Genomic DNA, 26,613 nt, shown 5'->3' with positions numbered 1-26,613 from the left:
ATACGGATCAAACAATTTGTATTAAATTTTGTTTGAAAAATTGAATAAAATACAGGATTACATGTGAAACGTCAACTGTAGCTTTTGGCAAGTCTAGTGGGAGTGAGACAAGTGTTTGCAAGTGGTATAAATGTTTCAAAGAGGTCGGAGAAGATCTAGGAAACTGCTGAATCACCATCAGAAACGGTGCTGATGATGCTGGCATATCCTTGGGCTCATGCCAAGCAATTTTATCAGATGTTTTGGGCATGAAACATGTAGCAGCAAAATCTGATCCAAAATTGTTAAATCATGATAAAAAATGATGTCACACAGACATCACTCAAGAACTACTAGAAGTTAACAATTATCCAGAACTCCTAAAGAAGGTTATAACAGCTGACAGAACATGGGTATGTTGGTATGACATCAAAACCGAGGCCCAATCGTCCCGATGGAAACTGCCTGAAGAGCCAAGACTGAAAAAAAAAAATTCGATAAGTTTGATCCCATGTGAAGGTTCTTCTCATGGTTTTCTTCAATTACAATGGGATAGGACTTCACGCGTCCCTGTCTTAAGGTCATACACTCAATAAGAAATACTACCTAGAAAAGAATGGGACCAGAATTGTGGCAACACCACTCACCAAAATTGCATCACAATAATGCTCCCGCTCATGCCTCAATGCTTGTTCATGATTTTTGGCAAAAAACAGAAGCGTTATATTGCCTCAGCGACCGTATTTGCTGGACATGGCCCCCAGTGACTTCTTTCTATTCCTGAGACTGAACCATGAAAGGACATTGTTTTGTCACCACTGGCAAGGTAAAAACAGGCTTGCTGAAGGTGGAATTCCTATGCCGCGTCTGACGCATAGTTGGCGATTCCTACAGAGTGGCGGTCGCACAGTGTTTAGTTGGTCTGCTGTGTCTGTGCCGAAAGGATGAGTGAGTGCGATTTGTTGTTTTATCTAATGTTAGAAGACGTTGGAGATGAAATTCAGCTTCAGCTATGTGAGGGAAATGCTGAAACACATCCAATTTACCTCACAAGAACAGAGGAAGGCTGTTTCGAACAACTCATCAATCAGCACTTGTTAAAAAATGACCAGAAATTTAGAGAGTATTTCAGGTTGAACATAGCGCAGTTTAACTATGTTCTCAATATTGTCAAAGAAGATATCGGGAAGGATTCGTCTCCCAGATATCCGTACCCTACAACACCAGATAAAAAAACTAGCTTTAACATTGAGGTATGTACAATAAAATTTGTTAATGTGTTACTGCTTTATTAATAATGCACACAGTGTAAAAAATGAAAATTGCACAATACAAAAATATGAAATTAACACTTACTGCAACATTAAATGCATTAATAAGCTGGCGTTTCGGTCTCTGTGGTGGTCTGAATGATGCGATGTCCTCCACGTCTTCAGAAAAAAAAAATTTCTTTTTCTGACAAAGTTGGCAATGTGTTGGAGTTGTTGAGTATGAAAAACTACTTGGAGATGAAAGGCACATGGAAGAGTAGTATTCAAATTAACTGTGATTCTCCAAATCAATAAGCATCTGCAAGGATCTCAATTTGACTTCATTGATCAAATTGTGATTCAATTTTTTTACGCTGCAGGCAGCCTTTTCATTATGGTTTCTCTCTTGGCCTGCTTAGAATTCATCAACTCCATGATTTTTTTTTTTCATTTTGTTGTGACCTTTCCCTGGGTGGTCTGAATGATGCGATGTCTTCCACGTCTTCAGAAAAAAATTTCTTTTTCTGACAAAGTTGGCAATGTCTGGCACACCTCTCTGTTACTCAGTTCACCATCATATTGTGGGCTTTGCACTTCATCTGCCTCAACGTTGGATGTACTTCTGTGAAATCTATTACAAAAATACAGGTAATTCAGTGTCAATAATAAAATTAAACAGAATAAAAAATAATGTAAACAGGCAAATTGTATGGCAACTTACACTCACTTGTGATCCATTGTTTAAAAATGTTAACATATCAGCCAGTGACCAATTATTTCCTTTACTGGAAGCAGAACTTCCAGTACTTTTCCTTTTCTCTGCTGTCTTCAACTATAAAACACAATACCGTCAAATAATTAAGTACCTTAATATTCGTTAGACGTAAAAATAATAATAATTTTTAAAGTTACATCTATCTTATTTTTATTTTGTTTTTAGGTTTATGGCAAGGGGGAAACATTCAGATCACTGGCATCTGCATTCAGAATATCTCCTTACATCAGTAAAATCATACAAGTTGTGCTATCAGTTCTACATAAGATGTTACTGCCAATCCTTTTGCCACCGATGTCATCTGACCAGTTGAAATCAAAATATAAGGAATTTGAAGAAAAATGGCAATTTCCTAACTGTGCAAATTTTTTCCCCTGCACTGTCAAGCTCATTGTATTACAACTACAAACATTTTTTTTCTACCATCCTTCTTGCTGTGGTTGATGCGAACTAAAAGTTCATTTTCATTTATGTCGGGTCATATGGGAAAGAAGGTTACAGTATAATTTTTGATAAAAGTAATATTGGGAAACTGTTTTCAAGTGGTAAGATGTTTCTTCCACCTACTAAGCTGCCGGATTCGGGCATAGTAGCGCCACGTTTTTGTAGGCGACGAGGCATTTTGATTACATCCAAACATGATAAAACCTTTCTCTTATTGAGCTGCTAGTACTGACCAAAAGAAAGCTATTTTTAACTACTATCTTTCACGAGCTCATAGAGTTTCTGAAAATGCCTTCGCTCTGTTAAGTCAAGTATTTCACATATTTTATTCGCCGATCAGTCTGAAGCCAGAAACGACTGATAATTTGATGACTGTTGCTTATTGTTTACACAATTTACTTAGACATGCATTCTTAGAGAAAGTTAATGAGCGTTATTTTGAATTAAACAGAAGTGAAACGCTGCCTACTGAAAATCTTGGACCATTAGCAAGGAGTGGCGGTTATGCACATGCTGATGGATTTTCTGTGCAAGATTCATTTACAGAATACTTCAACAGCCGTGCGGATGCAAGGATAACGCTGTGGAAAAGTGATCACGTTATCAGAACTCAGTAAGCTTTGAGCTCCCTAATCTTTAAAAATTTGTATGCACATTAAAATAAATTGAATTTTTATAATATACATCAGGGTTGGGTTGTTTGGGGAAGGAGACCAGACAGCGAGGTCATCGGTCTCATCGGATTAGGGAAGGATGGGGAAGGAAGTCGGCCGTGCCCTTTGAAAAGAACCATCCTGGCATTTGCCTGGAGCGATTTAGGAAATCACGGAAAACCTAAATCACGATGGCCGGATGCGGGATCAAACCGTCGTCCTCCCGAATGCGAGTCCAGTGTCTAACCACTGCGCCACCTCGCTCGGTTATACATCAGGTTTTGGTATTCACTTTGTGTACACTTCATTATTATTATAATAATAACTGAATATTATGTGGGACAATGCTACTTATTCTTGTTTATTACAATATGAATTATTTGCCTGACAACTAAGTACTAAACATTATGAATAAACAGAAAATATATAGTACTTTTCGAACTTGTTCTTTCCACGAATTTCGCTATCTCTCTCCAAGCATTATCCTTCACAGTTTGGTACTTGTATACTAGTAACGATACATCATAGATACAAGGAAATTTAGAAACCATTTCTACCAGTTTCTCATCTTCCACCACCGTGAACAGTACTTTTACCTCTGACATGCTGTCATGTTTTCCTTTGCAGCTGCATCTCGACTGCTCTCAACCGGCTGAGCCGCAGCCGTATCATCAGCTGCACAGTCCCGTTTAACACCATCTGTAGCAGTACAGTGCGACAGAGGCATAACGGTGGCTGCATGCGTCAGACGCTGCATAGGAATCCCACCTTGAAGGGGCTGAACATCACAATGAAACGCGACTTCCAGAAATGCTCCAACACTGGAAAAAGTGCTGGCACAAGTGAATTATATCTGAGGGGGACGGACTACTTTGAAGGAGACAAAGTTGTTGGTGATGAAAAATTGAGACTCTTCATGAAACACAGAAATTTCGTTACTTTTTGATCACACCTCATATGTAGAAACAAGGTCCATGGAGCAGACGACATTGCCTCAGAATTGTTGAGATCCTTCGGGAAGCCACGTTTCAGGAAATTATTCCATCATGTGTGCAAGATATATGAGACAGGGGAAGTACCATAAGGCTTCAGGAAGAATGTAATAATTCCAGTTCCAAAGACGACAGGTGTGAGTACCAGTGGACTAGGAGTTAAATAAATCATAGCAGCAACATACTGACAAGAATTATTTACAGAAGAATGAAAAACTAGAAGAAGCCACCATCAGGGAAGATCAGTTTGGATTACAGGGACATACAGGAACATGTGAGGCAATAATCCCTCTACAACTTATTCTTGAAGATAGGTTGAGGAAAGGCAAACCTGCATTTGTAGATTTAGAGAAAGTTTTGACAAAGTGCACTGGGCTAAACTCTGAAACTCTGTTGGCAGGAAGGATAAAATGCGGAGAGCGAAAAGTTGTTTACAACTTGCAGAGATACCACACTGCAGTTATAATAATGAAAGGACTTGCAACAAAAGCAGTGGTTGAGAAGGGAGTGAGACAGGGTTTTAGCCTATCCATGATGTTAATCACTCTGCACACTGAACAAACTGCAACAGAAACCATAGAGAAATTTGGAAAATGAATTAAAGTTCAAGGAGAAGAAATAAAACTTGTAAGGCCTGCTGATGATATAATTCCATCACAGGTGGAAATGGACTTGAAAGAGATGTTGAATGCAACAGATAGTGTCTCGATAAGAGATTACAAGACAAACATCAGCAAAAATAAAACAGAGGTAATGGAAAGTAGCGGAATTAAATCAGGTGATGCTGAGGGAACTAGATTAGGAAATGAAACACTAAAAGCAGTAGATCTGGAGAACAGAAATTTGTTAACATAAAACATAAAAGTACGTGTTAAGATTTATTTTCTGAAGGTATTTATCTAAAATGCAGGGGAAATGTAGACTTATACGGATGTGAAACATGACAATAAATCACTCAGATGAGAAGAGAATACACATTTTTGAAATGTGATGCTACATAAGAATGTTGAGAATTAGATGGGCGGATCAAATAACAAACAGGGTGGTACTGAATCAAACTGGGAAAATAGAAATTTATGGCACAACCTGATCAAAAGAAGGGATCGGTTGACAGGACACATCCTGAGGCACAAAGGAATTGTCAGTTCGGCAATGGAAGAAAGTGTGAGGGGAGACTGAGATCCGAACATGAGAAGCAGGCTCAAATGGATGTTGAGGTGTAATATGTCATTTACAGAATGAGATGTTTGACATCCTTGATATCCACTAGCCGACAAAAGATGTTCGTGAGTTAAGGTAGTTACTAAGTAGAAAGCACTCCACTTTGGGAGGTTTTTGACTGATTGTGCAGATCGAAGTTGCATCAATCCTGTGTTAACGAGGGCGACTGACTGGTGCTTCTACCTGGCGGGTGGAGTCGTTCGTTCCACGGGGTTGCAAATGAAGGGAATGGACCGCATTGGACTTCCATGACATCAAAGAAATCATCGCAAATGATTACTGATGTTAAGATTTTATTGTAAAAATAAGTAGACACTCTTATGAGGTGCATTCATTCAAACATCTTGGCAGAATTTTACACCTATGTCATCAATCAGTTAGAAGTTAGCATTGTATGTTACAGGAAATACACTGAGTTCAACTTCCCTCAGTGTATTATTCCACCGGATAGAAAGAAAAAATCTTTTTATCTGTCACTGACACAGCGGATCAAAGTCCACAGGGGAGAAACTGGTTCACGGTCTGAGAGAAAGACATAGCAGGGACAGTGTACCATCGATATTATACAGTGACCAACAGAGAACATAAGAGAATTGGAAAATCCTGTAAAATACATAAGCTGCAGATCAACTACTGGACTGTTTCAACAGTTCACAATAGCAAAATAAGCCACATAACATTCCAACGTACACTGGTCGTTAGGCAGAGACGATGAGTCTCACACAGTATAGACTAGTTCGGATAGCTGCATCAAGTAACCCAGTCTCTAGACTGAAGGTATGACAACATCACTGCCTTAACTTGTTGCCAAAAATAAAAATAAAATGGAAACACGGAGCCACTTCCATATTTGTACATTTAAGGGTTTTCCCAGATCAAGTGAGGTTAAATGAAAGCAATACTATGCAACTGTTCTGTGAGGGCTGCTCTGTTCCTGTATGTGCTCCTACAAAACTGTCAATATTGAACTAATTTTGGACAGACTGTAATAAGGCACTCTGTGTAAAAATAAAAATTCTCTTGAGACAGAATAGTTGGATAGTCATTACCCTCAGGATATGACATTCTACCTCCCCATGAACCATGGACCTTGCCGTTGGTGGGGAGGCTTGCGTGCCTCAGCGATACAGATAGCCGTACCGTAGGTGCAACCACAACGGAGGGGTATCTGTTGAGAGGCCAGACAAACGTGTGGTTCCTGAAGAGGGGCAGCAGCCTTTTCAGTAGTTGCAAGGGCAACAGTCTGGATGATTGACTGATCTGGCCTTGTAACAATAACCAAAATGGCCTTGCTGTGCTGGTACTGCGAACGGCTGAAAGCAAGGGGAAACCACAGCTGTAATTTTTCCCGAGGGCATGCAGCTTTACTGTATGATTACATGATGATGGCGTCCTCTTGGGTAAAATATTCCGGAGGTAAAATAGTCCCCCATTCGGATCTCCGGGCGGGGACTACTCAAGAGGATGTCGTTATCAGGAGAAAGAAAACTGGCGTTCTACGGATCGGAGCGTGGAATGTCAGATCCCTTAATCGGGCAGGTAGGTTAGAAAATTTAAAAAGGGAAATGGATAGGTTGAAGTTAGATATAGTGGGAATTAGTGAAGTTCGGTGGCAGGAGGAACAAGACTTCTGGTCAGGTGACTACAGGGTTATAAACACAAAATCAAATAGGGGTAATGCAGGAGTAGGTTTAATAATGAATAGGAAAATAGGAATGCGGGTAAGCTACTACAAACAGCATAGTGAACGCATTATTGTGGCCAAGATAGATATGACGCCCACACCTACTACAGTAGTACAAGTTTATATGCCAACTAGCTCTGCAGATGACGAAGAAATTGAAGAAATGTATGATGAAATAAAAGAAATTATTCAGATAGTGAAGGGAGACGAAAACTTAATAGTCATGGGTGACTGGAATTCGAGTGTAGGAAAAGGGAGAGAAGGAAACATAGTAGGTGAATATGGATTGGGGGACAGAAATGAAAGAGGAAGCCGCCTTGTAGAATTTTGCACAGAGCACAACATAATCATAACTAACACTTGGTTTAAGAATCATGAAAGAAGGTTGTATACATGGAAGAACCCTGGAGATACTAAAAGGTATCAGATAGATTATATAATGGTAAGACAGAGATTTAGGAACCAGGTTTTAAATTATAAGACATTTCCAGGGGCAGATGTGGACTCTGACCACAATCTATTGGTTATGACCTGTAGATTAAAACTGAAGAAACTGCAAAAAGGTGGGAATTTAAGGAGATGGGACCTGGATAAACTAAAAGAACCAGAGGTTGTACAGAGATTCAGGGAGAGCATAAGGGAGCAATTGACAGGAATGGGGGAAATAAATACAGTAGAAGAAGAATGGGTAGCTTTGAGGGATGAAGTAGTGAAGGCAGCAGAGGATCAAGTAAGTAAAAAGACGAGGGCTAGTAGAAATCCTTGGGTAACAGAAGAAATATTGAATTTAATTGATGAAAGGAGAAAATATAAAAATGCAGTAAATGAAGCAGGCAAAAAGGAATACAAACGTCTCAAAAATGAGATCGACAGGAAGTGCAAAATGGCTAAGCAGGGATGGCTAGAGGACAAATGTAAGGATGTAGAGGCCTATCTCACTAGGGGTAAGATAGATACCGCCTACAGGAAAATTAAAGAGACCTTTGGAGATAAGAGAACGACTTGTATGAATATCAAGAGCTCAGATGGAAACCCAGTTCTAAGCAAAGAAGGGAAAGCAGAAAGGTGGAAGGAGTATATAGAGGGTCTATACAAGGGCGATGTACTTGAGGACAATATTATGGAAATGGAAGAGGATGTAGATGAAGATGAAATGGGAGATATGATACTGCATGAAGAGTTTGACAGAGCACTGAAAGACCTGAGTCGAAACAAGGCCCCCGGAGTAGACAATATTCCATTGGAACTACTGACGGCCGTGGGAGAGCCAGTCATGACAAAACTCTACCATCTGGTGAGCAAGATGTATGAAACAGGCGAAATACCCTCAGACTTCAAGAAGAATATAATAATTCCAATCCCAAAGAAAGCAGGTGTTGACAGATGTGAAAATTACCGAACTATCAGCTTAATAAGTCACAGCTGCAAAATACTAACACGAATTCTTTACAGACGAATGGAAAAACTAGTAGAAGCCAACCTCGGGGAAGATCAGTTTGGATTCCATAGAAACACTGGAACACGTGAGGCAATACTGACCTTACGACTTATCTTAGAAGAAAGATTAAGGAAAGGCAAACCTACGTTTCTAGCATTTGTAGATTTAGAGAAAGCTTTTGACAATGTTGACTGGAATACTCTCTTTCAAATTCTAAAGGTGGCAGGGGTAAAATACAGGGAGCGAAAGGCTATTTACAATTTGTACAGAAACCAGATGGCAGTTATAAGAGTCGAGGGACATGAAAGGGAAGCAGTGGTTGGGAAGGGAGTAAGACAGGGTTGTAGCCTCTCCCCGATGTTGTTCAATCTGTATATTGAGCAAGCAGTAAAGGAAACAAAAGAAAAATTCGGAGTAGGTATTAAAATTCATGGAGAAGAAATAAAAACTTTGAGGTTCGCTGATGACATTGTAATTCTGTCAGAGACAGCAAAGGACTTGGAAGAGCAGTTGAATGGAATGGACAGTGTCTTGAAAGGAGGATATAAGATGAACATCAACAAAAGCAAAACAAGGATAATGGAATGTAGTCGAATTAAGTCGGGTGATGCTGAGGGAATTAGATTAGGAAATGAGGCACTTAAAGTAGTAAAGGAGTTTTGCTATTTGGGAAGCAAAATAACTGATGATGGTCGAAGTAGAGAGGATATAAAATGTAGGCTGGCAATGGCAAGGAAAGCGTTTCTGAAGAAGAGAAATTTGTTAACATCCAGTATTGATTTAAGTGTCAGGAAGTCATTTCTGAAAGCATTTGTATGGAGTGTCGCCATGTATGGAAGTGAAACATGGACAATAAATAGTTTGGACAAGAAGAGAATAGAAGCTTTTGAAATGTAGTGCTACAGAAGAATGCTGAAGATTAGATGGGTAGATCACATAACTAATGAGGAAGTATTGAATAGGATTGGGGAGAAGAGAAGTTTGTGGCACAACTTGACCAGAAGAAGGGATCGGTTGGTAGGACATGTTCTGAGGCATCAAGGGATCACCAATTTAGTATTGGAGGGCAGCGTGGAGGGTAAAAATTGTAGAGGGAGACCAAGAGATGAATACACTAAGCAGATTCAGAAGGATGTAGGTTGCAGTAGGTACTGGGAGATGAAAAAGCTTGCACAGGATAGAGTAGCATGGAGAGCTGCATCAAACCAGTCTCAGGACTGAAGACCACAACAACATGACATTCTAATTGCTGCTGACAGACATATACACTCATGCTTTAAAATAAATAAAACCACAACCAACCTTGAATGACTAGAAGTAGAACATTCATATTCACAGGACATGTACATTAGTATGTTCTGCAGTACTGATTAGCATTTGAACAACATCGGCTCGTGGGTTCGAGGTCAACATCAATATAGCAGAGCAACACCATCTATTGGTGAAACGTGCCTGCGACTCTCGATGTCGATATAAACTGAAGGTAATGGATCAATGTGACTTGAGCAGACGTACAGGATGCCTCACAGACATATGTACGAACTGTACCATCAAATCAGTGAGTTTCAAAGAGGGTGTATCATTGGAATGAGAGAATGTGATTCATCCATGATGAGATGTATCAGGTTGCACCAACCACACCATCCCTCGAGAAAATTGACACTTCCTCTGAATGGCATCGCAGGACAGACCTGCGTTCTCCTCGGCTCTATGGAACAGTGTAACGTGTCGTACACATCCTTATACGCATCAATGCCATCACGCATGGATAAGTTATCAGGGACCATGGTGGACTACGTGCCCACTAGGCAACAGGACACATTCTGAACTGAGGTGGCGGGAGTGCTAATCATTTCTGCAGAACACTGTGAATATCAACATCCTATCTCTTGTTGTTCAAGATGTTCTATTTTTTCTGAACAGGAGTGTGTAAACAGTGAGACCTTGAACCTCCCACTCTCTCTGACAACTTCCCCAGCATGTTTGTCTCCCCATGTCCTTATCCTGCTGTCTGACTGACCTGCCCTCATATCTAAGTCTCTTTTCTCCTGCTGGAATAAACTAACAGTTCTGAAAGCCAAGAATTTTTGTTTCTCTACTTATACGCGTGTCTAAGAATTTAGAATATCCATTCAGAAGCTAGCCATTCCATCCCCTTTTAATGAATAGATTACTTCGTTACCTTGTTTCTGAAGATCCGGGGATATTCGATTTCCTGCCAAATGTCCACCATGAGCCTGTTATACTTTTTTTTTTTTTTTTTTTTACATAAAAGTATAAAACTCCATTCTCAATCACAGGTAGGGATTCATACTCTACAAGTAATTTACTTTTAATCTAGTACTGTGGTTGCGAAGTGCCACTGCATCCTAAATCCACTATAAATAGCTTCGAGAGATGTGTATTGGCACTTACGTGTAAGAACCTTAACATCCCTGAAGAGGCTTCTGCAAGATGTTCGGCTGTCAACATTACGTGGTATTATTACTGTACTCTTCTGTAAAATAAATACTTCTTTGGCCTGTGCTATATAGCCCTAGGGCTCTATTTATTGGGAGTATGCAAAATGAGCAACCAATTGTAATACCAGTAGGAAATGGCTTGTTGAATACTGCATGGATAACCATTGGTTTTGCAGTATCTGATTAAATGTATGGAATATTATTTTCTTACAGACAGGCTTTCGAGTGAAACTTCCTGCCATTTCAAAACTTTGTGCTGGACCAGGACTCTAACTTGGACTTGTGCATTTCACAGGCAGGTGTCCTACTGACTGAGCTGTCTGATCATGGCTCACAACCTACCCTCACAGCTTACTTGTGCCAGTACATCTCCTACCTTCCAGATTCTTTCTGGGTACTTACTAGCGTTTACAAGTCTCTACTAGACTGTAACTATATTTTTAAAAATATTATTCAAATTAAAATTTTGCTTTGCTCATAATCAAAGAGTTAATTTTTTTTCAGAGTATTAATCACCTATTAATAGTAATACCTGAGACTGTCAGGAATGAAGAAAAGCAATCTTACAGATACTCCAAAATTTTAAAAAAATGTATTACAAAATTATAAAAACTGTCTATATTCATATAACATACTGTTGTGACTCGCAGTTACGCGCGTCCTCTACATGCGGCGCTGTCTGCCAGCCATGCAGCAGCAGCGCCACCTAAGCGGCCAGCCAGCCAGCGGCCGCTAAACTTGGACTCAGTTACGATTTGACTGTTAATGTGTATACACGTCTCACTCTGTTTACTTAATCTATGACTTTCATGTATTGTATCTTCCTTGAAATATATCTGTTCAACTAGAAGTTATTACAATTGGCAACGAGGTAGTGATTTTTCTTTTCCATCGTTGACCCATGTGTTTCCATGGCTACTTTAGAGCAACTATTGCAAGGTCTCATAGAACAGCAAACGCTTCTCACAAATGCGATTCGTGATTTTGTCGCAGCATCAAATGTGGGGCGTCTCTCGTCATTGTCTCTACCTACTTTTCTTCCTTACGACGAGACGGCGGAAGACTGGTCTGATTACGAAAAACGTCTTCGACAGCACTTCTTGGCATTTCATGTCGTGGACGAACAAACGTGTAAGTCTCTGTTCCTTTCATGGATTTCACCTCAAATGTATCGGTTGTTGTCGCAACTGGCTCCTTTGAAAGATCCTGCGTCTTTGTCCTTTGCTGAAATGTGCTCACTTCTGTCCGTCTATTTTCAAAAGCAAACGCATATGGTAGTAGCCTCTCGTGTTGCCTTTTATCATTGTCAAAAACAACCGAATCAATCCTATCGCGCTTGGGCTGCTGAACTTCACGGCCTCAGTAGAAAGTGTCAATTTGTTACTGAAGTTCACAAAGAATCCTACGCCGATTCCATGGTACAGGATGCTATTATCCGATCGGCGCTTGTCAAAGAAGTTAGGCAACATGCCCTTCAGTTGGCAAATCCAACTTTAGATGACGTCCTATCCATTGCTCAGTCTTTTGAAATTTCTCGCGCCGCTGGTGCGCAAATAGAGGCATGGGGCGACGTCGGGGATATACAACCTATGTGCGATGTTGACGAAGCATGTGGCGTGTCCCCGCTGGCTGACGTGGCTGCAGTACGCTCCCAAGCACAGCATTGGCCTCACCGTAAACAAACCTCTAAGAAACTGCAGCAAAACCCACGGCAACTTCCTTCATGTCCGCAGTGTTTTGCGAAACATTCACGAGAAGATTGTCCACAACGTTGGGCCGTGTGTCAGAAATGCAAAAAAAAAAAAAGGGTCATGTGTCATCCGTTTGCAAATCCGACCGCATACATGATGTTCATGAACATGATGTTGATTCTGATTCTGTGTTGTCTGTCAATTGCACTTCTTCCCTTTCAGGGAAGTTATTCCTCACTGTCCAAATCCTTGGTCGAGATGTTCGCATTCAGGTGGATACCGGTTCTGCTGCCACTATAATTAATTCTCAGACGTATCTTCAGTTGGGTTCTCCATTCCTGTCACCTGTCACTCGGCAATTACGGACGTACAATAAACAGAAGATTTCTCTCTTGGGACAATTTGATGCTGAGGTATCTTACAAATCTGTCGTTCGCACTGTTCCCATATTTGTGGCCGACCTTAGTAACGCAGAGAATCTTTTTGGTTTCGATGCCTTTCACGTTTTTGGGTTCTCCATAGATGACTCTGTCAATGTTGTCTCTGATGCTATTCCTTATGCTCAATTGGATTCCTTATCGACGACATTTTCGTCCCTTTTCTCTCCTGGGTTAGGCCGTGCAAACGACTTTGAAGCTCATATCACACTCAAACCCACTGCTTGGCCTAAGTTTCTTCGGGCCTGGCCCATTCCTGTGGTCCTTCGTGATCAGGACAAACGGGAGCTGGATCGTCTCACTGGTTCAGGGGTCTTGCTTCCTGTCACTTCCAGTGAGTGGTCCTCTCCTGTCATTGTCATTGCTAAGGCAAATGGTGATATTCGTCTCTTTGGTGATTTCCAAGCCACTGTAAATGCTCAATGCCTTATCGACACTTACCCTATGCCTCAACCTGAAGAATTGCTCACTAAACTTGCTGGAGGCCAGTATTTTTCTAAACTTGACCTGTCAGAAGCTTATCATCAACTTCCTCTCAACGCTGCTTCCCAGCAGTGTCTGGTCCTTAACACACCTTTCGGCCTCCATCAATACCAACGTTTGCCATTCGGGGTTGCTAGCGTGCCTGCTCTCTTTGAGCGATTCTTGGAACAATTATTGCTCCCTGTCCCTGGGTGTATAAATTACCAGGACGACATTGTTGTCACTGGCTCCAACACTGATGAACATCTTCAAAATCTCCGCACACTTTTTCATGTCTTACAGACTGCCGGTCTTAAGTGTAATCTTCAGAAATCAAAATTTTTTCAGGCATCTATCACGTACTTGGGGTTTCATCTCTCGGGATGGTATTTGTCTGCTCCAGCATGCGATCCATGCCCTTCCTTGCCCTACATCTGTTAAGGAACTGCAGGCCTTCTTGGAGAAAATAGCATACTATCACAAGTTTTTACTGTCTGCTGCTTCGGTGGCTCAGCCGTTGCACCGCCTGTTGCATAAAAACGTGCCTTTTCACTGGTCCGTATCATACGATGCGGCTTTCCGGAAATTGAAGACTATGCTGAAATAGGCCCCGTGCCTGGCTACTTATCGACCTGGCCAACATCTTGGTCTTGCCACGGACGCCTCTCAATACGGGGTCGGTGCAGTCCTTGCGCACCGTTTTTCTGACGGTTCTGAACAACCCATTGCTTATGCCTCCAAAACGCTCACAGATGCCCAACAAAAGTATTCTCAATTTGAAAAAGAAGCTTTGGCCATTATTTATGCTCTTCATAAGTTTGGTGTTTTTCTCTATGGATCCAAATTTCATCTTGCTACGGATCACAAACCACTTGTTTCATCCATCAACATCACTTCCCGACAAGGCTGCACACCGCCTCCAGCGTTGGGCTCTTTACTTGTCTTGTTTCAATTATGAGATTCATTTCCGGCCGACGGCTCTACATGCGAATGCTGATGCACTGTCTCGTCTTCCCATGGGTCCTGATCTGGCATTCGATAGGGACGAACTTTTGTGTTTCCACCTGGATGTTGTGAGCAGAGGGTTGTGGACGGGTTCCCCATCACCGGGGACGGGCTGGCGGCTGCTACGGGTTCTGACCCTACCCTCTCCCGGGTTTTACGCTGTATTCAGAAGGGTTGGCCAGATCGTCCATCTGCTAAGACTTCTGATCCGTTGCGAAACTACTATGCTTTGCGTTACCGCCTCACGGCTAGGGATGGTGTTATCCTCCTTTCCACCGAAAATGCTTTGCCGTGTGTTGTGGTACCTGCGTCTCTGCGTGCTTCAGTTCTGCGCCTCCTTCACCAAGGGCACTGGGGTGTCTCTCGCACAAAATCTCTGACGCGCTGTCATGTGTACTGACCCGGCATCGACTCTGAAATCACATACACTGTCGCTGCCTACGGCCCTTGTGCATCACAGGCCGCCGCCCCGAAGTCATCATTGTCACCATGGCCTTTGCCTGAGAAGCCCTGGGAGTGTATTCATGCTGACTTTGCAGGACCTTTTTCAGGTACTTATTGGCTTCTCGTTATTGATGCCTACTCTAACTTTCCTTTCATTGTGTTGCACGTCGCCTACCACCGCGGCCACCACCAATGCTCTAGCCCGCATTTTCTCTCTGGAAGGCCTTCCCTCTACTCTTGTTACTGATAATGGTCCGCAATTTGCCTCTTCCGATTTTGTGGATTTTTGTGCCCATCACGGCATCATGCATGTCAAGTCCCCTCCGTTCCATCCACAGGCTGAACGACTGGTCCGCACATTTAAGGCTCAGATGAGGAAACTCCTGACTTCTTCTGCTGATGATACGCTTCTCCAATTTCTGGCTTCTTACCATTTCACCTCCATGGGCAACCACAGCCCGGCTGAGCTCCTACATGGCCGACAGACCCGCATGCTACTTCATTTTCTGTGGCCTTCCACCTCACGGCCGCGGGTGCCTTCGGTTGGCCGGTTCAGACATGGGTGTTGCAGTGCGTCATTCGGACCAGCTTCGGCCTTGTGTGCTGGAAACACCTGTTTCGGATGCCGCTACACCACCTTCGGCTCTACCTGACGCTCAGGATACTGGAATCTCTCATCTCTCATTACTCACAACGCAGTCCTCTAACCATCATATCAGTGCCAGCACAAGGACTGACGCCACCAGGAGACGTGCCCATGCAGGAACCAGATGACCATCATCTGTCGGAGCAACTCCACTCGCCTCCTCCTCCTATGGACGCTGATACATCCGCCCATGTCTCCTGTTATAACAACCGGACTTACCGCAATGGGCAGATTGGTGCACGGGGCCCCAGCAGATTTGACCCCCACGTCTCCTGTCATCTCGGCCCGTTATCATCGGGGACACTTCCGTCCGTACGGGAAGTCGCCTCCTCGAGACTTTACGGACAGTCAAACAACATCTATGGAAGTTAGCAATCTACAGGTCACCTCCATTGAGACCTGTGCAAAAAAGTGTTGTGACTCGCCGATCCTTCAAAGTGCCGCCGCGCAGTTACGCACATCCTCTACATGCGGCGCTGTCTGCCAGCCATGCAGCAACAGTGCCACCTAAGCGGCCAGCGGCTGCTAGACTTGGACTCAGTTACGATTTGACTGTTAAAGTGTATACATGTCTCACTCTGTTTACTTGATCTGTGACTTTCATGCTTTGCGTCTTCCTTGAAATATATTTGTTCAACTTGAAGTTATTACACATACAATCTTAAAATATAAGATTAAAGATCTTACTATTAAGGTGATAGTTTTCTGGTTATGTCCATTGTGTACACTAAATAAAACCAATCTTATCACACTGTACACCTTTTGTCTTTATTTTTTTAAAGGCATATTCAGTGTCCTGAAATATATCCATATTCACGAGTATAGCAATTTGTTTTACATACTAGACACTCTACTTCCAGATCAGACGCAGTGCTGGCACTCTATGATTTTGTATAATACAGTAATGCTGCTCTAAATATGAGCTCATTTTCTGTCTTTAAAGCTGCTGTTCCGCTTCCAGTCTTTCGAGCTTTCACTGGCACAGCACTGAGAGTATGAACACACATTTTTTTTCATATTGTTCCAGACTACTGTACAAATTCCAATCATTATTACATTATATAATATCAGAAACTGCTACAAATGTTTCTAATCTGAAAGTACAATGCCTAGAATGCAAAGCAAAGTGGTACACATACAGATGCACATATCACAAATTATTTTATGTTCTGGACAACCACAGCTGTTGAAATGCATGATGTTAGTGGAGTTCTTCCTAACAACTGGTAAAATAGTTGTCTGTTAACACAACCGGTTTAATGGCCTAAACGCACATCATCAGGTGCAACATACATGGTAGAAAGCAAAGTCCAATGTCACCGCATTTTATGGATATAAAACTTAATAAAGGAATGTGCAAAATACACTCACAAAAATAAGAGGTGATAGGCATACCCATCACTACTAGTCAAAATTTACTATTCAGTGAATATCGTCAATACTACAGTAAGCAAAATATAAACAAGACGTCCTCCATTCTTTAAAATTTGCCTGCTCTCTAACAAGAAAAAAGGAAAAATATTTTATATTGAGCAGATGGTTCCGGATTGGCAATAAAAAGTTGTCTCTGATAACATAATTAGTCGTGGCACTACGCAAATTGCTATGTGGGAAGTAAATGGAAATGTTGTGTGGCTAGGGCCTCCCGTCGGGTAGACCATTCGCCTGGTGCAGGTCTTTCGATTTGACGCCACTTCGGCGACCTGCGCGTCGATGGGGATGAAATGATGATGATTAGGACAACACAACACCCAGTCCCTGAGCGGAGAAAATTTCCGACCCAGCCGGGAATCGAACCCGGGCCCTTAGGATTGACAGTCTGTCACGCTGACCACTCAGCTACCGGGGCGGACATGTGGGAAGTATCACGTGGCAGTGTGTTACTAATGTGACGGCAGAGCAGCTCAGTGCAGGACAGGGCAAAAGCAGCCTGTAACAACAACAAAGAGAGACCAACTGGCTGGCAGAAAGGAAGCTATTCATGTGGGCAGCATGATTTCATATACTCATGACTAGGATTGCTGGGCCCTGGTCCCATCTTTAGAAGTGAGAATACTAACACCTAATCGCATAAACAATTAAAATCGTGCAGAATGCTATGGTACTTTCATTACAATTGGTTATTCAATGTAAATTGTGTGTTTTTGTTTTTATATCTAAAATTTTCTTCTTCCTGTAACATATTCAGAATATGTCTTTTTCTTTTTTATGAAGTATTTATAAATTTTCTGAAATTCTTTTGATGCTGTGCCCCTCTTTGCAAATATGCATTGTTAATGCAGATTGTGAGTTATTTAAAATAAGGTGTTTCTGACATCTTATTTGAAATGACCTACCACTTTGGTTTATATATTTCTTAGGACAATCACTGAATGTAATGCAGTATACACCCACTTAATTATTTACCACAGTATTTTCCTTATAATGCTTGGACCAGCCGAGCAGACAAAGGAACCTTGGCTTTTTCTAGAATAGCTTAGATGGGTGCAACATCCAAAAAAATTGGCAGACGTACAAGATCTAAAAACATTATTCTAGCGTATTTTACTTTTTTGGATCCAGGCAGAAAACTCAGGCACAAGGAAAAAGCTGTGGTAAATAAATGTAATGATGCAAGTGTGTATTGCATTACATGCAATGATTACCCTAAGAAATATATAGGGCAAACCAGTAGGTTATTTTAAATACGATACAGCGCACTTTCGCAAAGAGGGGCACAGCATCACAAGCCCTTCAGAAAATTTAAAAATACTACATAAAACAGAAAAAAGCTGTATTTTAAATATATTAGAGGAAGCAGAAATTATTAGACATAAAAACGAAAACACACAGTTCATACTGAATAACCAACTGGAATTGAAGCACCATAGTATTCTGACGAATTTTGATTGATTGCACAATAGGTAATAGTACATAATAAAATTCTGTGTTATTCTCACTTGTAAAGTTAGTGACCCAGCGATCACAGTCATGAGTATATGACGTCACACAGTCCACATGGGTAGCTTTCGTTCCGCCAGCCACCTAGTCCCTCTTTGTCATTTATGCAGGCCGCTTTTGTGTTGCCCTGCATTGAGCTGCACTGCCTTCACACTGCCACCCAATGCTTTCCACATCGTAATTTCCATAGTGTTGCAGTTGATCATATTAGCAGTGATATTTTTTTTATCACCAATCCAGCCCCATTTTAAAAACTTTTAGCAACCACTCATTATAAAGTATTTTTCTTTTTTCTTCTAGATGCAGGCAAATTTTAAAGAATGGAGAATGCCAACATTATATTTTACTTGTAATAGTATTGACGATATTCACTGAACAGTAAATTTTGACTAGGAGCAATGGGGCTGGGTATGCCTATCATGTTTTAACTTTGTGAATGTATTTTAGAATTCCTTTATTAATTTTAACATCCACAAAATGTGGTGACACTGTACTTTGGTTTTTACCATATATGCTGCACCTGATGATGTGGTTTTTGGCCATGAAACCGATTGTGCTTTAGCAAACAACAATTTTACCAAGACATGCATATATTTCAAACCAATGATGAAGCCTTCAAAAAATAAAGGAAAAAGGCTTCTGGTACAATAAAATTGGTATTATTCAATTGCCTGTAGATGAACGTAATGTGGTAATTATCAACACAGTATTACAAGTAATTTAGCATGACAATTCAACAGAAGTTACAGATGTTCATCATTTACATTTATGGAACGCTTTTATTGATTCTGATACAAGATCAGACTGGCAATGTCTAAACACCTGCAACTTCAAAATGCTTAGTCTTCCAAAAGACGCAAGTACCAGCGTCAGTACAGAAGCTACAACCTGGTAGTTGTTTGATGTTGTAGTGCTCCATAACTCTCAGCTTTTTCAGAAAATGCACTTGAAAATCAACATCAGATAAATATCAGCTATCAACTACTGACACCGGCCTTCCATAACTCTACATTGCCTGATGTTTCAGTTCATTTTTACTACTTTTCCTCCCCTATTTTTTGTTATGTGTAGAGATTTGGCTTTCAGCTCTCTAGTTCCCTTATCTGTTACGGAAACCTCAGCACAATTCAACAGAGGATTTATGAAAAGAATTTTTTTCTGTGTTCAGATGGCAAGAAGTGGCAGTCGCCCTCTACACACTAACCTCTGCAACTGAAGCGACACACAGTAATTTTTGCTCTTCCAGGCTCTTCTGATGATTTGTTTTCATCCTATTCATCTACTGAAAAGAATAATGTACTACATGATAGTTCAGTCCTTGTTTAACCGACTAGAAATAAAACAGTCAACTGAACTCCCCTTCCTCAATAAGCACTAAGACTGCTGCAACACTGACACGCTGTCAGTAACGAACCTTCAAACTTCTTACGAACTCATCTTATTCATTGTTTAAGTCACCTGAAATCTCTTCCACATTAATTAAGCTGGCAATTTAGCTGTAGCTGAGGGCAAGCATCTGCATGCTGCAGTGGCTGAGTGGCTCGTATGTGTGCAGAATGAGTGCAGTAGCACTGCATGGTGGGTAGCCTACACTACATGCATCTAAATGCAGGCAAGCTAACAGGCAGACAGCAGCCCCGTGAGATGGTGACGGAACGACCCACTTCAAACTGGCCACTGCAGTCTGTGGTCGCTCTAACTTCAGCAAAGTTCAGATAACATTTGGCCAGTAAATTATAGAGCTTTGTTGCTAAGTGAGTCAAGGGGGTTTTCTGGTCTAGAAGTTTCAAAAAATTGATTATTTTTATTGCATATTTTGATATTATGGAGAATATGTGGGCAAAATCGCTTTGCCTGTAAACTGTTTCATACAGCCAAAACACACGATCATTGGACTGGCAGTTCTGTGGTAGAAGGTTGCCCATATCGCTTTCTAGCAGTATGGGCAACATTCTACCACAAGACTTCAATAGACGATGAACCTCGGCATGAGAATTGCTGTGAGAGCTTGTATGATTGGAAGAAGATTGGAAAAGATGGGACATTGAAGACTTACATGCACAAATCACCACTAGATGAAAATGTTCAGGAGGCAATCAGATCTGTATACAAAGACCTATCAAATGACAATTTGCTGGATAGATGTGTTGGAGCAAACACTCAAAACTCTAAGTTGATAAATTCATTGATTTGGACATTTTCTCCAAAATGCATATATTCTGGTAAAGATGTAGTCGAAACTGCAAACAATTTGGCTACAGTTATCTTTGACAACAGCTTCATGGGAACTGCACAGACAATGAATGTCCTGGGTATTCAACTTGGCAACACGGAATTCAAATTTTGCAGAAGGCACAATGTGGACTGCCTTGGATGCTCAGAGCACTGCACATCTATGGCCCGTAAAGAAGCCTGATCTGCAGCCTGTGAGAAAGCAGTGCATGCAAACTAGATTTACGAGCTCAAGGAAGGTGTAGTGTATGCTCCACGCATCGCAGGCTGATGGTAAGCTATAAAAAACTGACAAATATCATATCCAAAACCTTAAACGCAATTTTCCAAAAGTATTTTTTTTTTAATTGCGGCAAAACTACTCAACCAATTTTGATGTTGCACAACTATTTTTGTAGAGGATTGAACTGGCTATGGTTGGAACCTCTAAAACTAAAACAATTTTCATCTTTTTATGTGTTTGAATATCCGAAAAACTAGATTTTTTTTACTTTTCTTTCAAAAAAAGACATTTTTTCACTTTCATGAGATTCTGACCATAGTTTCTGAGGTTCTGACCATAGCTACGCTCATATATTTTAATAATTTTTTGATCTGATCTTTTCTGGCCACCCAATTATCTGAACCAGGTCCATCCACCTACCAGTTCACAGTGTGCATTGCAATCTTCAGCACCATTTTGTTTAATAATCCCTTAATATTTTTGGCCAAAAAAATTTTTTAATGCAGCTAGAAGATAGGTGAATAAAATGAACTGCTTGACTTATCTTTTGATACCACCTTTAAAAAAAAAGTTGAAAATGAGGTAGAAAATCGGACCTCTAGACTTGAAAAACCTCTTAAGATGAATTATTGTTACAGAAATAACAATGCAGGAGAGACGTGATGGACAAGATATGGATTTCTTAGATCTGTGAGTTCGGTATCACAGTCAGTCCAACAATCACAAGTGAGTAGTGTGTGTGTGTGTGTGTGTGTGTGTGTGTGTGTGTGTGTGTGTGAGTGAGTCAGAGAGAGAGAGAGAGAGAACGAACACGCATACAACCAAGGGAGTTATCTTTTAGTCACCAAGAATATTGTTTATATAAGAGAGATCCAAGAACTTTTTCTGACTGTCTAGCCTTCTTGAAACAGTTTCTTTCAGAGCTTCTGATAGGTTGAAATCTTTATGAAACAGTTTGACTGTCATTTCAATCTATAGGGGTTAAAAAGGTACAATTCTGTCAATCAGGCAGAATTATCACAAAACATTTCATTGAATATACTACTTATGAATCCAAAAAATTCAATGGTATTACTACACTTGAGAATATACAAAATTTAGCTTCACAGCTGGTTTTTACTTTCCAGAACAAAATTCTACCATACAAACAAAGTGATAGAGGGGCCTGGGTGGGCTGCCCTTCCAGCTTAACCCTCCCCTACCTGTGCCCTTCTGTCCTGCCAGGGAAAGGAACAGCTATTTTACTTTTGAATGTGTCTATCATCAGTGCTGCAATTATCCCTCCTGTAGCTAAGTACTGGTTGGCAATTCCATCTCTGTAATGTTGCAGTTATGACATGACAACTCCCCATAACACTTAGTATTTGGCAGAGGGTTCACAGAATCAGTTTTGGACTATTTCTCGTCTATTCCATTCTCCAATATCAGAGGGAAAGATGAACACCTAAATCTTTCTGTGCACACTCTGATTTCTCTTATTTTATTATGATGCTTTCTATCTATGTTGGTTGAGTCAATAAAACACTTCTGCTTCAGAGGAGAAAGTTGGTGACTAATTATGTGAAAAGATCTCCCTGCAACAAAAAGGCCTTTGTTTTATCAGCTGCAACCACAAATTACATATCGTATTAGTGGCAGTTTCTCCCCTATTCCGTGATAATACAAAACAAGCTTCCCTCTTTTGAAGTTTTTTGATGTCTTCCGTTGATCCTACCTTGCAAAGACCCTTTATTGCTCCGTAATTCTCCGGAAGAAGACCGACAAGTGTCGTTCAGGCGGTGTCGCCGTAGATTTGTTGCATCTTCTAAGGGTTCACGAAATAAAATACAGTCCTCAGTTTGCTTTCCCCATAACTGTTCCAATTTAAGCTTTTTGTAATTATAATTTCTAGGTATTTAGTCAAATTGATGACCTTTAAATTTGTGTTATTGATCAAGTAACCACAATTTAATGGAACTGTTTCAGTATTTGTGTGGAGAACCTATCATTTACAGCCAACTGCCAGTTTTCACATCATAAAAATATCATGTCTAAATCATCTTGCAATTTGTTTTGATCTGATGACATTACTACACGGGAAACATCAGTGCAAACAGTCTAAGAAGACTGCTCATATTGTTTCCTAAATAATTTATGTAGATTCAGAGCAGCATGGGACTTTTAACACTTCCTTGGGAAACCCCTGATACCACTTCTATTTGACTCAACGAGTTCCTGTCAATTACTAAAAACTGTGACATTTCTGACAGGAAACAATGAATCTAGTCACACAACTGAGACGATTTGCTTAGAAGCCGCTTGTAAGGAACATTGTCAAATGCCTACTAGAAATCTAGAAATATGGAATTAACTTGAGATCCCCTGCTGATTGCACCCATTACTTCAAATGAATAAAGAGTCAGCTGTGTTTCATAAGAACAATGTTTTATTAGTCCACAATTGTTACGTATCAACCGATCATTTTCTTCAAGGCAAACGCTTGGAATATAGTCCTCTGGTGAAGGTGTGAAATGCAGTTGGCAATGCAAGACAGGCAGTGGCCGAGAGAAATGCAAGTGCCGCACGAGTGTGAGTCAGTCACACTTAGTCGAAACATTTATAGTCACACTTAGTCGAAACATTTATAGCGTGATTCAGTGTTAGCAGAAAGTGTCATTTATACTATTACACACAGACTTGAGCCCCATTATCGTGCAACGGCTTTACAAGTATGAGGACTTTGATCGATGTTCCCACTGTTAATACATTAAAATTGATTTTGTAGTGTGCAATAAATGGTTGTTTTATCCCGAGAACTTGTGTTACTTGTAACCGTTTCACCTGTGTAGTATTATAGACTGGGGAAGATAGGTAACAAGACTGGCGGACTTTGTACTAGTTTTCGTGCGTGCTGATGTCTAGGCTGCAGGATTCTCACATTCGCGGACTCTATCTGTGCTTGGAGACATAACTACACATCTTAGCAAAATAATAATGGCAAAATCATTTGAATGAAATGTGTGATAAAAATTTGAGGAAAATATCCTTTCTAAGATCAAATCATTAGATGTATCCCTCTCATTTGACATCCACTACTTTGTAAAGACCAACTCGAGTTTTCTCCACGCATTACGATCTTCAGCCATATGCATCCCCATTGTTCCTGTACATTTTCTAATGTCGTCTACATATATTCCATAAGGTAATTGTTACCTCTCTCTTGGAATCCAGGAAAAACCTTCACTGTTCCAACTACCATCCTCTCAATTGTCCACATATCCTGTGCCACCTCCGTTTCTTTCTGCTTGTGTCTCACAGCTGTTAAGCTGGAACTGAAAGTGAACATCTGATATTCATTTTGAAAACTCTTTATAACGTACCAGAAACTTTCCATCTGTCTTTCCCTTTTACTATCGAGATACCCGAGGCCAGACCAGTTTCCTAGAAGCCTACGAGCAGAGACAGCTGAAGCCTCACAGTTTATAGTAGCGTTTTTGTGGTTTGATCATTTATGATGCTTACCTTCTGATTAACTGACTCTTTCTCGGACTTGGTGTTTGAGTTAAGTAAAATTATCATGCCATTCAGATTACGTGTGCTGCTAACCATTTCTGCTTTCTGTCTAAGCACCCATCTAGTCCTTGGCACCCATATCTGCCACAACCCCTATCTCTAACAAAGCATCAACAAATTTTATACAAGCACTAAACTGCTCTCTCTCATAGGATGTCCCATTTATAAGTTCCACACTGTAGTCATGTTAAAAGTACCTTCTCATCTTCACATTGTAGGTGTAACAAATTGACAAAGTCACTTGTTCCCTCAAACTGCTAAGTAATGGAGAGAAGACGTGATTTTTAGTAAACAAGTTTGGTTTTCTTTCATTTATGGCAGCTTCTCCTTTGAAATCTGACTGAATACATTCAAATTTGGTTTTAGGGATTTGAATTTCTGGACAGACTCTCTGTGGCAGCCTGATGTTTCACACACTTTAAGCTTTTCTACCCTTCCCTCCAGTCCAAAAAACCAGCTTCCTCAGATTTTCTATTTTGTGAGAAAACTGAAAAGATTTCCTTCACATTTCTGTTCGCAAATTTAACAAAAATAACATCTTTTAGTTTATCGTTACCAAGTTACACAATCTGCTGACTCCAAGGGGGCTGATAAATGCGATGATTTTTCCTGGAACTGTGTTTTTGTTACTTTTGTCAATACCTTTGTCTTCTTTTTCCAAAAAAGCACCACTAACACTGCAGTTGGTGTTACACATCAACACATTTCTTCCTAATTAAAAACTCATCCACTTTAAACTCTCCAGTAAGGGACAAGAGACTGACAAATAATTCAACTGAGCCTGTGGTGGAACATGTCGTTCATCGACAATAACAAGTTTCACTTCTTCCTTGCAAGCAGATGAAAGATGTTTGTGTAAAAACGTTATTTAGGTAATTAGTATGTAGAGAATTTCCCATTGTGCATGCTACAGATTGACGTACACACAGATCTGGGGAAGTGCGTACAAGCACAGAATGTCTCTAAGGCATGGAAGCAATTGAACACCTCCACCTGCTGTAAAGGCGTTGCTTAAGCTTTGCCGTCACGGCTTGGCAATGTCTCGGAAATAGAGGAACAGATGGACAGGCAGTAACATCAACATCTGATAAACAGCTGAAGAGATATAATGTGAACAGCATTCTGTTCTAACATTCTATTTGGATATCATCGAGGTGACAGATCATCTGTGGAAGTAACGAACCATATTGACTTAGTCCACCTACAGAAAATGGATGTTAAATTCCAAGCTGCAGTAAAACTAAGTGACCACACACACTGTCCACTGTGTACTGTATTGGTGCAGTGCCGTAATAGTGCACACACGTTACACGATAAGAGGTTTAGACACACTAATTGCACACTTTTGCTCGGCCCCTCTCTGATCTGTGGAACTTGGCCAACTTTGGGCCACTCCAGAATACTTACAGTTGCCACCAACATTAGCTACATCAATATTATTTACAAAAGTGAGTGAAGAGGCTTTACGAGTAACTTATTCTTCTACTGACTCGCCATCAACTTTTAAGTCACTTCTGTGACTCGTGAACCTTTCTTTTATAAGCTATGAGATGGCTGCCCTGTGGGGGGAGGTGAGGCTCGTCCGAGCAGTCAATGCACTACAAGACGACTGGAAGATTCTGCCCCGGTGGGCCTCCGTAAAAGAGTGCGATTAGTACAGATTCAGGGGCAACCAAGACAGCTCATCACATGGAGCAGTAGCATAGATCAACTTGCAATAGCTCATCAAACTGGCATTTTTCCTGTACCAAATCATTACATACTGTCATGTAACAATGTACATGCAATATTAACAGATTTCCCAGTAAAGGGGGACAAAAAAGGAAAGAAACGCATGCCTGTGGGCAAAGGGAGGGTGGGTGGGGACGAGGTGCCTATTTCTGAGTACTGGAGCAAGGGGTTGAGAGCACAAGTACCTTCCCCCCACCCCCACCTTCCAAGTCAGTGGAAAAGAGGCTGTCCCGCACTTGTTTCCAATGCAGTTCTTCAGTCACATAGTTTGACAACAGGAGGACATCGTGGAAAAAATGATCATCTGAGGCAAAGTCGAAGGGAAAACATTGTAAGGAAGACCACTGAGATG

At 40.9% G+C, this 26,613-nt stretch overlaps 1 protein-coding gene across 5 annotated transcripts in view; it reads right to left on the bottom strand.

Moving 5' to 3' along the window:
• Nucleotides 1-1,264: 1,264 nt before the first annotated feature.
• LOC124716946 (repetitive proline-rich cell wall protein 2-like) overlaps nt 1,265-26,613 on the bottom strand; it is a 129,427-nt gene continuing 104,078 nt past the window's right edge. For 4 of the 5 annotated variants that reach the window (XR_007005680.1, XR_007005681.1, XR_007005684.1 and 1 more), the window contains 2 exons: nt 1,951-2,061; nt 1,265-1,860 (listed from right to left, as the gene is read on the bottom strand). The gene's annotated coding sequence lies outside the window, so the exon portion shown is untranslated. The remainder of the gene's footprint in view (nt 1,861-1,950; nt 2,062-26,613) is intronic. The other variant, XR_007005683.1, reaches the window with a different exon arrangement.

This window comes from Schistocerca piceifrons, chromosome 9, assembly GCF_021461385.2.
Source record: "Schistocerca piceifrons isolate TAMUIC-IGC-003096 chromosome 9, iqSchPice1.1, whole genome shotgun sequence".
NCBI lineage: Eukaryota > Metazoa > Arthropoda > Insecta > Orthoptera > Acrididae > Schistocerca > Schistocerca piceifrons.
The sequence above is the reverse complement of the archived record's forward strand: the minus strand, read 5'-3'. Positions and strand labels throughout refer to the sequence as shown.